Source organism: Pleurodeles waltl, chromosome 3_1 (genome assembly GCF_031143425.1).
Source record: "Pleurodeles waltl isolate 20211129_DDA chromosome 3_1, aPleWal1.hap1.20221129, whole genome shotgun sequence".
NCBI lineage: Eukaryota > Metazoa > Chordata > Amphibia > Caudata > Salamandridae > Pleurodeles > Pleurodeles waltl.
The window spans coordinates 438,000,684-438,013,213 of NC_090440.1; positions in this window are offsets into that span (position 1 = coordinate 438,000,684).

Here is a 12,530-nt window from a genome sequence, read left to right on the forward strand (position 1 = left end):
TTTTTCTCCATTTGGGCTTTTATTTCGAGCCAACATAAAATGTTCAAGGTTCCACTTTCAGTGGCATGAAGTCGCCAACAGTTTCACAAAGGAGTTTACATGTTGGAAATGTTGGTGTTGGAGGCCAAATTCCAATTATACCTGTGCAGGGGAAGCTGCTTTGGGGAGACAAAAAACTGCTTTGCAAGCCTTTGTTTGAAGCTGATTTCAAGTGGTGGTTTCCTTGCCATGCAATGGTTCAAGACCGTATGTCAAAAAGGGTAGTAATTGGGCCACAGTCACTATTAATAAATGACTGTATGATGAACCACACAATTTATTTTTCAGAAACTTGAAAGCAAATATTAAAGACTGAGCTTTCGCAAGTACAGATGTGTGGTGGCTCACAAACAACAGTTGTTGGCCAACAATAACTCCCATATATTTATATGAAAGGGTGGACTCAACCTGCTCACCTGTGTGCCTTGTATTTGAAGTCCACTAGCCGCACTACTTTTATTTTCTGGAATTTGAGCTTTAGCCCTTGCTGCTTTATATATCTTGCGAGGGCATTGATCAGTCTTTGCAGGCAATTGGCATTTGACTTAATACGACTATGTTGTCTGCATATTGCAGACACACTATCTTTTAATTTGCCAAGATCTTAGGATGGCAGTCTAAAGCTGTCAAGTAGGTGTTCAATTTGGCTAAGTATAAATTGAATAGGCATGGGCCAGGATGCACCATTACTTTATTTGTACAATTAATAAAAACCATTTCAATCGAATAAAAAAAGGTGTTTACAGCAGGGGTTTAGCAGTATATTGGGTCAGAATAAGTTGTGACAGTACAAGAAGAAAGTGGTCAAAAACACATTAAAATCATCAATGTAGGATAAAAGTATGAGATCCAGCAACGCCATATGAAGTTAATGTGCTGTAGTGCTAATTGGCCAACTAGAAAGGATGTGGGACGGAGGAAAATGGGCTACCAGGACCCAGGAAGACCAGGCAGTGTACAATATTGGTCCTGCATATATTCTTGGCCATTCTTTAAGTCCATTGGCTGGTTTGAGATCCAGTTCTTTCGGGAAATATCAAGTTCTAGATCCCATACAAGAGAGGGGGCAAGGGTCAATCCTGAAAGAGGTTGTAATCTTGCTCATTCTGGATTTCTGTTTATTAGGTTGAGGACTGTTTAATAAGAGAATCTACTTTTAAGAGGAATTTTGCAAAGCAAGCCATAATGTGAGGAGTCAGCCCCTTCATGCAGAACAAAATTGCTTAGTGAAAGGACCTGATGCCATGGGCATTAAAGATGTTTCTGAAGTAGACTTTACCTCAGTGTAGTTGAGCTGGACATTTACATAATAAGTGCAAGAAATCCTCCTGGGGGTATGGGCAAAGCCTGCACTCCTTGATTTGTGAAGATTGGAGCCATTTTGCAACAGAGTCAAGTGAAGGAAGAAGCCCAAACCTTGCATTGAGCACTTTTATTTTTAGTTGGTTTATTAGGAAGGCATCCATGTATGACTTGTGCTTTAAGGAGTGGAGCCATTTTGCAACAGAGTCAAGTGAAGGCAGAAGCCTTAACCTTGCATGTAGCATTTTAATCTTTAAGTCTTTCTTAGGAAGAAATCCATGTATGACTGTACAGTTGGGCCCTTGTATGTATTAATGATCATCCATGCGTGGTTGCGTAGTCTGAACTTGGATTTGTCATTGTGTTAGGAAAGATATTTCACTTGTTTGTTCAGAGTTCTATGATGGCCTGATGAGGTAGATTTAATTGCCAAAGTTGCTCTACTTGTAAAGCTTTACATGTTGCTGCTATTTTTTCTGACCAAGAATTTTGGTTTGAGGGTGTATTGGAAGCAATTTCTTGCCATAGCAAGGCTCTTATAGTTTGGTTGAGCCTGCCTTCGCAATGAGGCATATTTGAGAAACAACCCTTCTTGCACGAGTTCTTGATCCTGGAGGCCAAATTCCAGTCTAATTTGCACTGGCTGGAGAGGTACTTTGTGGCAGTGAAAAGATAAGGCGGAAGATTTTGCTCTGAGCAATGTTCAGGAAGCTTGCAATCTTACCAGGAAAGATTTCCCAGCAGTATGTTAATGTTGGAAGGTATTTTGTCTTGATCACTGTAAGTAATGGTTGCCACGTTGGAATTTTTGAGTTCAGTTGCCAGGACTCGTAATGCTGAGATTTGTGATACCATTCTTGCTTTCAGAGTGTTTAAGTGCAATAGTTGAGACCATCTAGCCGGAAGCCTAGCACCTAAATATTTGTAACCTCTGCATCTTTCAACGGGCCTTCCCCAGGAGTTCCATAGATTTGTTTGACTAACAGTTTGCCGAAAATGTTTACCTTAGTTTTCTCAACTTGACTAATAACTCGTTAGTCGAACATTATTGATGTAAGGAAGTTAGCAAGCTTTACAGGTCTGTACCATAAGTGTTTAATAGGACAATATAATCGGTGTACAGTAGGGAGGTGATTAGTTGTTGACCCAGTTTTAGAAGATGGGAGTTGGTAGTATACAGTTGAGAACACCAGCCAGCCAGGTATATGTTAAATGAAGTCAGGGCCAGCTTGCACCCTTGTTTGGTGCCTCTCTCCATTTGGATTTTAGATGTCACTATCTTGTTGCAGCCAAGTGTCACCGTGGAACAGTTCTCAGAGTATAGCAGCTGGATTCCTTTCAGTAAATTTGGCAGGATTTTCGATTCAGCTAACTTTCTCCACAGATGAGGTCTATTGACTCAGTCAAATGCTGTGGATAGATCTACAAAGCAGACATACAAGGAAAGGTTTTTCCTGGATATTTTCCTGTCAACATGGCCAGAGCTGCCAGGTTGTCAATGGTGCTCGATGTTGGGTGGAGACCTGTTTGATTGAGCAGAATTAAATTTGATTCCAAGTCCCCTAACAATAGTACTGCAAAAAAAATAAAAAAATCTAATAAGTATATCAGGAGATATTCACTTTAAAATACATAAAAGCAGTGATTTACACAGGGCTTATTTTAGAGCCTTTACGGTATTCTGAAGAACAGATTTAGCCCACTGCCAGGAGTGCAGCGAAGAAATGTCAGGATCGCTTGGGTACTGCCTAGGTAATCAGACTAAGTACAAATGACCTTGTCCCTTTTTGTGAGAAGCACTGCAAAATCCTCAAGACCGCTCAGGTCCAAGTTGAGCCAGCAATTGCAGTGCCGCAGTCTTAGGGAAAAAAAGGGAATACCTGGTGAGTGACGGTGTTGCAGCGGAAAGCGGAGTAGGGCTGAAGCGCAGCTCGCAGATCCAGCAAGGTGCAGGAGCGTGCAGCGTGTAACTGCCGCCTGGGCAACTGGGCAGGATACCTCAGACTGTAGCATACAGGGAGAGAAGCAAAGGCACACTCAGCACATCAGGGTAGTTCTCGGGGCCAGGCCGACTGTGTCAAGTGTGGTGTGCAGCGAAGCTACATGCTCCCAAGAGGATCCTCGCAGTAGGGATGGTCCCATCATCCCAGAGAGGGACGAACAGGGCAGCGGTGTGCTGCACTCTGGCCGATTGCTCAGGAATGCTTTCCCAAGTAGAGAGAGGGTCTTTCGAGAACAGTGCAGCAAGTTCCAATTAAGCCACTCATGAAGTCTTTGATGAACGGTGAGGCAAGTTCAATTTAGGCTTCTCACAAGGTCTTTGATGTCCCTGTGACCTTGGGGAAGAACAGGGGGCAAGTAAGCAAGCCCTTGATGTCACTCTGGAGTAGTCCTTCATTCTTCTGTGCAGGGCAGAGGTCAGCAGGCATCAGGACAGCTCAGCAAAGCAGGGCAGCAGTTCCTTAAAACTGTTATGCAAATGAAAGTGGCAGTCCTGCAGCACAGCAGCACTTACTCTGGCAGGGATTCATCCAGGTTCAGTAGTATATGATTTTAAGGGTCAGGGACCCAGGGCCATATTTATACTTTTTGACGCAAAACTGCGCTAACGCAGTTTTGCGTCAAAAAAATTAGCGCCGGCTAACGCCATTCTGAAGCGCCATGCGGGCGCCGTATTTATTCAATGACGTTAGCCGGCGTTATCCGCCGGCGCTGCCTGGTGTGCGTGAAAAAAAATGACGTACACCAGGCAGCGCCTGCGTAGGGGAATATGGAGCTTGGGCGCCAAAAAATGGGGCAAGTCAGGCTGAGGCAAATTTTTCACCTCAACCCGATTTGCGCCATTTTTTTCGACTCCCAACCCCCATTGAAATTACTCCTGTCTTAGCAAAGACAGGAGTCATGCCCCCTTGCCCAATGGCCATGCCCAGGGGACTTCTGTCCCCTGGGCATGGTCATTGGGCATAGTGGCATGTAGGGGGGCACAAATCAGGCCCCCCTATGCCACAAAAAAATAAAAAATAAATACTTACCTGAACTTACCTTAATGTCCCTGGGATGGGTCCCTCCATCCTTGGGTGTCCTCCTGGGATGGGCAAGGGTGGCAGGGGGTGTCCCTGGGGGCATGGGAGGGCACCTCTGGGCTCCTTCCGAGCCCACAGGTCCCTTAACGCCTGCCTTGTCCAGGCGCTAAAAAACGGCGCAAAAGCGGCTGGACGTCATTTTTTTTGACCCGCCCACTCCCGGGCGTGAATTTTGCCCGGGAGTGTAAATACGGCGCACATGCCTCGGAGTCAATTTTTTAGACGGGAACGCCTACCTTGCATATCATTAACGCAAAGTAGGTGTCCACGCTAAAAAATGACGCAAACTCCATGGACTTTGGCGCTAGACGCGTCTAACGCCAAAGTATAAATATGGAGTTAGTTTTGCGTCGGAATTGCGTCAAAAAAAACGACGCAATTCCGGCGCAAACAGAGTATAAATATGCCCCCCAGTACTTATACCAGAAGGTGCCTTTGATGTGGGGGATGACTTCAAAAGGTTTCTCTGAAGTGTACAGGTCCCCCTTTCAGCCCATCCTATCAGTGGGAGGTAATCAGCCCCTTTGAGTGGGCTCAGGCCACTATCCTTTGAAGTGTAAGTGTGAGCCCTCCCAATCTACCTCCCCAGGAAGACCCATCAATATGCTGATGAATCCTGATGCAGTTGAGTATCCTGTGTTTGGGCTGTCTGAAGGGAATGCATAAGTGTATCTGTCATCAAGCCTATACCAGTAAAGAGGATGTATCATTACCATTCCAAGGATATCAAATATGATGCAACTACTTCTTTCTAATCAGGAATTACAGTTTTAAAGTATTTTAAGGAATTTCCAATGCTGGCCTATAAGATGAGCAGGCCTAACTGAAATGAAAGAGGACTTCAGGAGTTTTTCATTACCAGCACATGTAAAATGAAAAAGCAAATACCCTCCCTTTTACTTATATGGCACCCTGACCGATAGGATACCTAGGGCCTGCATTAGGGGTGACGTACATGAAAAAAAAGGGGAGTTTAAGGCTTGGCAAGAAGTTTTAAATGCCAAGTCAAAGTGGCAGTGACACTTCAGATGTAGGCTGTGCAGTGGCTGGCAAGAGGCATGTTTACAGGGCTACTTAAGTGGATGGCACAACCAGTGCTATAGGCCCTCTTACCATTTTCACAATTATGGCTTTTCAAGCGCAGCAAAACTTTTACATCTTGTAACGTGTAGTGCAGTGGTTCCCAACCTTTTGACTTCTGTGGACCCGCATTTTATCAATACTGGAGCCCGGGGACCCCCACTGAATCATTATTGGAACACGGGGACCCCCAAGGAGTCATTACTGATAGCTGGGACCTAATATTATTAAATTTTTTAAGCCGCCGCAGACCCCCTGAGGAGGCTTCGCGGACCCCCAGGGGTCCCCGGCCCACAGGTTGGGAACCACTGGTGTAGTGTGTTTAACTCATATTTCTTGTTGTACAAAATTTGGAGGTGAGCCTCCTAAGGTCATGGCCAATAAGATTCATAAAGTATGGCAATTTCCCTTTCCAGGGCAGTGTGTCTCATTGTGTCCTGTTTTGCCCTGATCAGTATGTCTCTGATCATCAGGCCTCTCATGTAAGACTTTCCTGCTTCCATAGTACTTGAGGCGAGTCCGCTGAATGCTCATTGAGTTGGAGATAGTCTTGGAACTGCTCCATTAGTTTCTTTTTGTCATCTGGTAATTTATTAAGGGCAGTATTCATCTGCCATATATTGTCTTTAGAAAAGACAATAGCCCGGTCCAATAGTAAGAAGATGGAGGCATGGTCTGATAGCCATTTCTATGCTGTACTGGTGGACTTTTGGCATCATGGTATCATCCAACACAAGATTGTTTATTCTTGTTTCTGTCTCATGTACACAGCAGAGAAATGTGCAGTCTCTGGCCATGGGGTGAAAAAGATGCCATGAGTCCAAGAAGAGATACCTTTGAGCAAATCTTGAAGGAGACCTTGACTTCTGTTATTTGATGCATCGGGGCAACCCAGCCGATCCAGAATAGGGTCAAGTGTAATATTCCAATCCCATCTAATCACCAGTTTAGTGTATTTGTATTCTTTGAAAAGGCATTCAATGGTCCAAAAAAGGCCTTGTTTATTGTGGAGCATGTTAGAAAAGGGGTCTTTGGATAGCAGTCAGGTTACCCCATGAGGAGGAGATGAGTGGAAAACGCAGAGGTGTGCGTCAGTTTCTCCAGGCACACACAGACGGTACGTCTATATTTTTCACGCGGCCAGGGCCTTGCGTCGATTTCCGGTGCACGTACTTGGATCCTCTTTGGGCTTTGGGGTATTTGGACACCACGGGGACGATGCAGAGAAATCCTGGCCGTGCAGGACAAAGTCACAGGAGCTGCATTGATCCAGTGAGCAATGCAGGGAAATTTCTGTCGCACTGCAGGCGATGCGTTGATTCTTCTCGCAGGAAGTGGGGCTGCATCATTCCGGCTCGGCTATACGTCGATCTAGTGGGTCGTGCATCAAAGTTCCAGACGCAACGCTGGTGCTGCGTCGATCTCCACTCGGGGACCAGACTGCGTCGTCCCAGTTCGGTGATTTTCTCACCGCGATGCAGGCTGTGTGTCGTTTCTGGCAGGCTGTGCGTCAAATTTTCATCACACAAAGAGTTCTTTGCAAAGGTGAAGTCTTTTTGGTCCTGAGACTTCAAGGAACAGAAGGCAAGCTCAATCAAAGCTCTTGGAGAGCACTACTCAGCAGAGTCAGAGGGCAGCAGGGCAACAGCAGGGCAGCTGTCCTTTGCAGAAAAGCAGTCAGGTACGTCCTTTCGGCAGCTAGGCAGCTTCTCTTGGCAGGTTGCACGTTATGGTGCAGAGTTTCTTTCCCAGGAAGTGTCTGAGTTGGTAGGGTCAGAGGCCTTCTTTAAATACCCAAATGTGACCTTGAAGTGTGGGAGACTTCAAAGAGTGGCTTAGAAGTACACAAGGTCCCGTTTCAATTCCATCCTGTCTGCTAGGGTCCCAGTAGGGGGTTTGGCAGTTCATTGTGTGAGGGCAGGGCACTGTCCTCTGACATGTAAGTGTCAGGCCCTCCACCCTCCCAGCCCAGGTAGACCCATTCTGTATGCAGATGTGTGCAGGTGTGAGTGAGCATCCTGTGTTTGGGGTTGTCTGAGTGAAATGCACAAGGGAGCTGTCAAGTAACCCAGCCAGACGCGGATTGTAAGGTACAGAAGGATTTAAGTGCTGAGAAAAGCTCACTTTCTAAAAGTGGCATTTCAAAAATAATAATATTTAATCCAATTTCACCAGTCAGTAGGATTTTGTATTACCATTCTGGCCATACTACATATGACCTTGTTACTCCTTTCAGATCAGAATTGACCACTAAAACCATCTATGAGGGTAGCCCTAAGGTTAGCCTATGAAAGGAGCAGGCCTCACAGCAGTGTACAACGAATTTAGGAGTTTTACATTACCAGGACATATAAACCACACAGGTACATGTCCTGCGTTTTGTCTACACAGCATACTACCCTATGGGTTACCTGGGGCCTACCTTAGGGGTGACTTGTATGTAGAAAAAGGGGCGTTTAGGGCTTGGCAAGTACTTTTAAATGCCAAGACGAATTGGCAGTAAAACTGCACACACAGGCCTTGCAAAAGCAGGCCTGAGACCTTGGTAAGGCTACTTGTGTGGGTGGCACAATCAGTGCTGCAGGCCCACTAGTAGCATTTATTCTACAGGCCCTGGGCTCATCTAGTGTACTTTATTAGGGACTTATAAATAAATTAAATAAGCCAATTGGATATAATCCAATGTCACCATGTTTTAAGGGAGACAGCATATGCACTTTAGCACTGGTTAGCAGTGGTAAAGTGCGCAGAGTCCTAAAACCAGCAGCAAAAACAGTGTCAAAATGTGGAGGGAAGCAGGCAAAATGTTGAGGGTGATCACCCTAAGGCTGTCAGGTCTAACAGCATATATGGAGTCTACTATGAAAGTGGTGTTTTGTACCACAATTTTGGCAAATATTGGGATCAGCCTATGTTTTACGTATACAAGTGGGTAAATGTTAATGGATCGGAATAGCCACCCTGTATTATGTCCTTTAATCGTGAGTAGGGGAGTAAGGCAGCGCCTCCAGTAGAACCTGCTGCAAAGATCACTTCTCCAACCCACTCTCTTCTCAGTTCATCAGATTTAAAAGGAAAAAATGAGTTTCTTGAAGCAGCACAAAATCTGCACATTTGTTTGCAAAGAACATTCACATCTTTTTACGCTTGACATAGCTCAAAAGTCCATTGATGTTTAACAACCATATGGAGAGTAATGCCATTGCAGAAATGCTGTCTCGAGGTGTGTTTGAGAGAGCTGTAGGGTTGTGGGTTGAAGCCAATGAAAGATATCCTTATGATAGAAGAAACCTGGGTTAATTAAACCTGGAGAACTGTAACAAGGAGGGCGTGGGGTAGGAGTGAGTTAGTATGGTCTTCGCCACAGGGTAGCAGGTAAAGAAACTCTAGGTTGGCAAGTAAGGCAGTATGTGCTGGCAACCTCTCAGTGCGGCCAGTATTGTCCACTGAGAAAAAGTACTGAAGAGATAAGTGATTGTCTGGGCTCAAGGTGGAGCTGGAAAAGCTAGGAGAGCTCAGATTGGTGGTCCAGATGGACATAGTGTTTCTCCTTGGCCTTCAAAGGCGATCTCAATTTATCTTAGGTCCTGCTAGGGAATATCGCCAGGCTGCTATTCCTCACCCCTGTGTCTTTGACACGATTGTGGCCTCTGGGTGAGATGGTGTGGGGCGGCGATTCCCCCTCAGGGGAAGGTTGAGATGTGGCTTTGTATCTTCTGTCCAAGAGGGTCAGGACTTGATTACAGGTCCTGATCTGTTTTCAAGAACTTGCTGCAATTCATCAGGGTCCAGGTACTCTCTAGGATTGCCATCTATACAGTAGTCATCGGCGTTATCACTGGGTAATAAGGCCATACCTGATATTCTGTTCTTTGAGCAGTGAACACCGAGATAAGATTTTTTCCGAATTATATTAGTGGGGTATAAATCCACAGCAAAGGTAATTTTGTGACCATTGTAGAGGTACAAGCATTGTTTACACGCCAAATTATATACCAAAATACACTAGAAAGTACCTTAAAGCAACCAATAAACACATATAGAAACCATGAGATTTCATATAATAGCAAAAGACTTTAAGTACAAAACCAGTACATGAAATGAAGTTCAAATGCCAACAAAATCACAGTCCGAAAATAATATACTGATTTGTCAGGTCCACATTAGGCATAATCAACTTCTGAAATGTTAATAGCATTTCTTCTTACAGTATCAGAAATCACAACTATATATCCGTACAGATAATCAACATCATAATCCACAATCGATGCCACAACTCGATGTTAGCACCAATAGGTTTTTTATTGGTTGCTTGAAGTTGCTTGCGAGTGTATTTTGGTATGTAAGTTGTTTGTGTGATTGAGTTTGTTAGCGTGAAATACCCATGATATACAGATGTTGAATCAAGACCTATAATAAAAGCTAGTAATTTACTCAATGCATTTGTATATAATATTGGAAGGTACAGTATGATTTTTTTGTAATAAAAATATGTAGTTTGATCTTTCTATGTGCTCATGTTTGGCTCCATTTGTCTTTCATCAATTAATTATTTTAGTCTACTTATTAATATTGAGGAGATGCAGTATTTGTTCTGGTTGTAAACTGAGAAATGATATATAATAAGTAAAAATGTCAAACGTTAATAAATGATCTGCCAAAATATTCAGTTACTTAACTGTAGATATGAAAAGCAGGCTATTAATTTTAAAATTAATTTCAAATACTGAACATTTACAAGTTTACATGAAATTAGAATTTGTCAAATTTCATAGCACACAATAAGAACAATAAATTCACTCCAAGAAAGAACTTCAGTAAAACAAAGCATTGAGCCATTAAGAAAGGTTGAACACAAATAAATGCAGTCTGCACCTTTCTACACAATTCTGACAATAGGATGTTTCTGCAGCAAGAATTATCTGCACTAGGAAGGTGGGTTTTTAAAAGATCTGACATACACGACATTGCTGGTCCAAAATATACAATAAAGAAGATTCAAGAGGCTCTGTTGCCACCTACAGGCTGCCAAAGGAATCGGCTATATATTTCCCTTTGATAATCAGAATCAGAGGCTTTGGAAAACAACTGAGAGACGGGTACAATTTTGTAGAGGGCAGGATGTGGCCTGTGGGCCATAGTTTGGAGACTTCTGCTGTAGCAGATGGCACTAGAGGTGGACCGGGCAGAACATTTACCACAGCTCCACCACAGACCACTTAAAAAAGAGGTATATAACTGGGCAATGGATATGTGTATAACAAGTGTTCAACAACATCATAGTCCAAATCTATAATGGACTTCGGAAACGAGCTGCAGAAATTATACAGATGCACAAACCTGGCAGGTCTGTTGACTGTGGATTAAATGACCCAATAACCCTAAACATCAGACTTGAGGCTCTAGCTTAAAGAGCGTGCACTCAAAAGAAGGATCTTAATCAAAAGTAAAACCTTGTAAGGTTGCCATCATCATATGCATGTAAACAGGATAATGCTCCTATGACATAAGAGTGCACCACTGAATCCTTTGAGGGGATCAGAGTCCAGTCTCTTAGCAGAACTGTCTCTGTCACTAGGCTCACTGGAGCCCATCACATCTGGCTTCCAGAGTGTATAACCCAAACAGTGTCAAGAGTCATGTTTACAATTTGAGCCGTTGAGAGAGACAGAGGCCCGTATTTATACTTTTTGACGCTAAACTGCGCTAACGCAGTTTAGCGTCAACATTTTTTGTGCCGGCTAACGTCATTCTGAAGCGCCATGCGGGCGCCGTATTTATTGAATGGCGTTAGCCGGCGCAAGCAGACCGGCGCTGCCTGGTGTGCGTGGAAAAAAACCACGTACACCAGGCAGCGCCGGCGTTGGGAAAAGTGGCGCTAGGGCGTCTTAAAAATGGTGCAAGTCAGGTTGACGCAAAAAAAAACGTCTTAACCCGATTTGCGCCATTTTAAACGACGCCCAGACGCCATTTACATGACTCCTGTCTAAGTAAAGACAGGAGTCATGCCCCCTTGCCCAATGGCCATGCCCAGGGGACTTATGTCCCCTGGGCATGGTCATTGGGCATAGTGGCATGTAGGGGGGCACAAATAAGGCCTTGGGTGTCCTCCTGGGGTGGGCAAGGGTGGCAGGGGGGGTCCCTGGGGGCAGGGGAGGGCACTTGTGGGCTCATTTTGAGCCCACAGGCCCCTTAACGCCTACCCTGACCCAGGCGTTAAAAAGTGGCGCAAATGCGGGCTTTTTTGACCCGACCACTCCCGGGCGTGATTTTTGCCCGGGAGTATAAATACGACGCATTTGCGTCGCCATCATTTTTTTAGACGGGAACGCCTTCCTTGCATCTCATTAACGCAAGGAAGGCGTTCACGCAAAAAAATGACGCTATTTGCCCATACTTTGGCGCTAGACGCGTCTAACGCCAAAGTATAAATATGGCGTTAGTTTTGCGCCGAATTTGCGTCGAAAAAATCGACGCACATTCGGCGCAAACGGAGTATAAATATGCCCCAGAGTATCAAGAATTCTAATGATCAGGGGGTTCTACCCACCTAAACTAGATGCTTCTAGAGATTTCAAGATAGATACGTTTTTATCCTTCTTATTGTGTCTGTCAGCTACCAGTTTTGAGGACCACAAAGTCTAATGTTATTTATTTCTAATATTATCACCCTTTGGTGTCTGTGCACCGAAGCCAGGCAGGACACATCACTCTAGTGAGGCCAATATAAGTACACAACCTAAATTAACGTGTGCTCACCCTTGAGCTCCTAGGCAGTTGATTATGGTTTTTATTCTCAGGTTGTCAGAATGGGAGCGCGCTGCTGTGCAGCTCTTAGTGCTGCTCATGAGGTTGGAGTTTTTGTCGTCGACCCACAAAGGTAGCGCTGTGGTTCCGTTTCACTCAAGTGTACGGTATGCTGATTGGGGTCAGTCTGGGGGTCTCCCTGAATCTGGAGGAGATACAGCACGAGCAGACTTGGTGTGATAAGCCACGTCACCAGGTGAAAGCAGCCCCGTGCTGCGT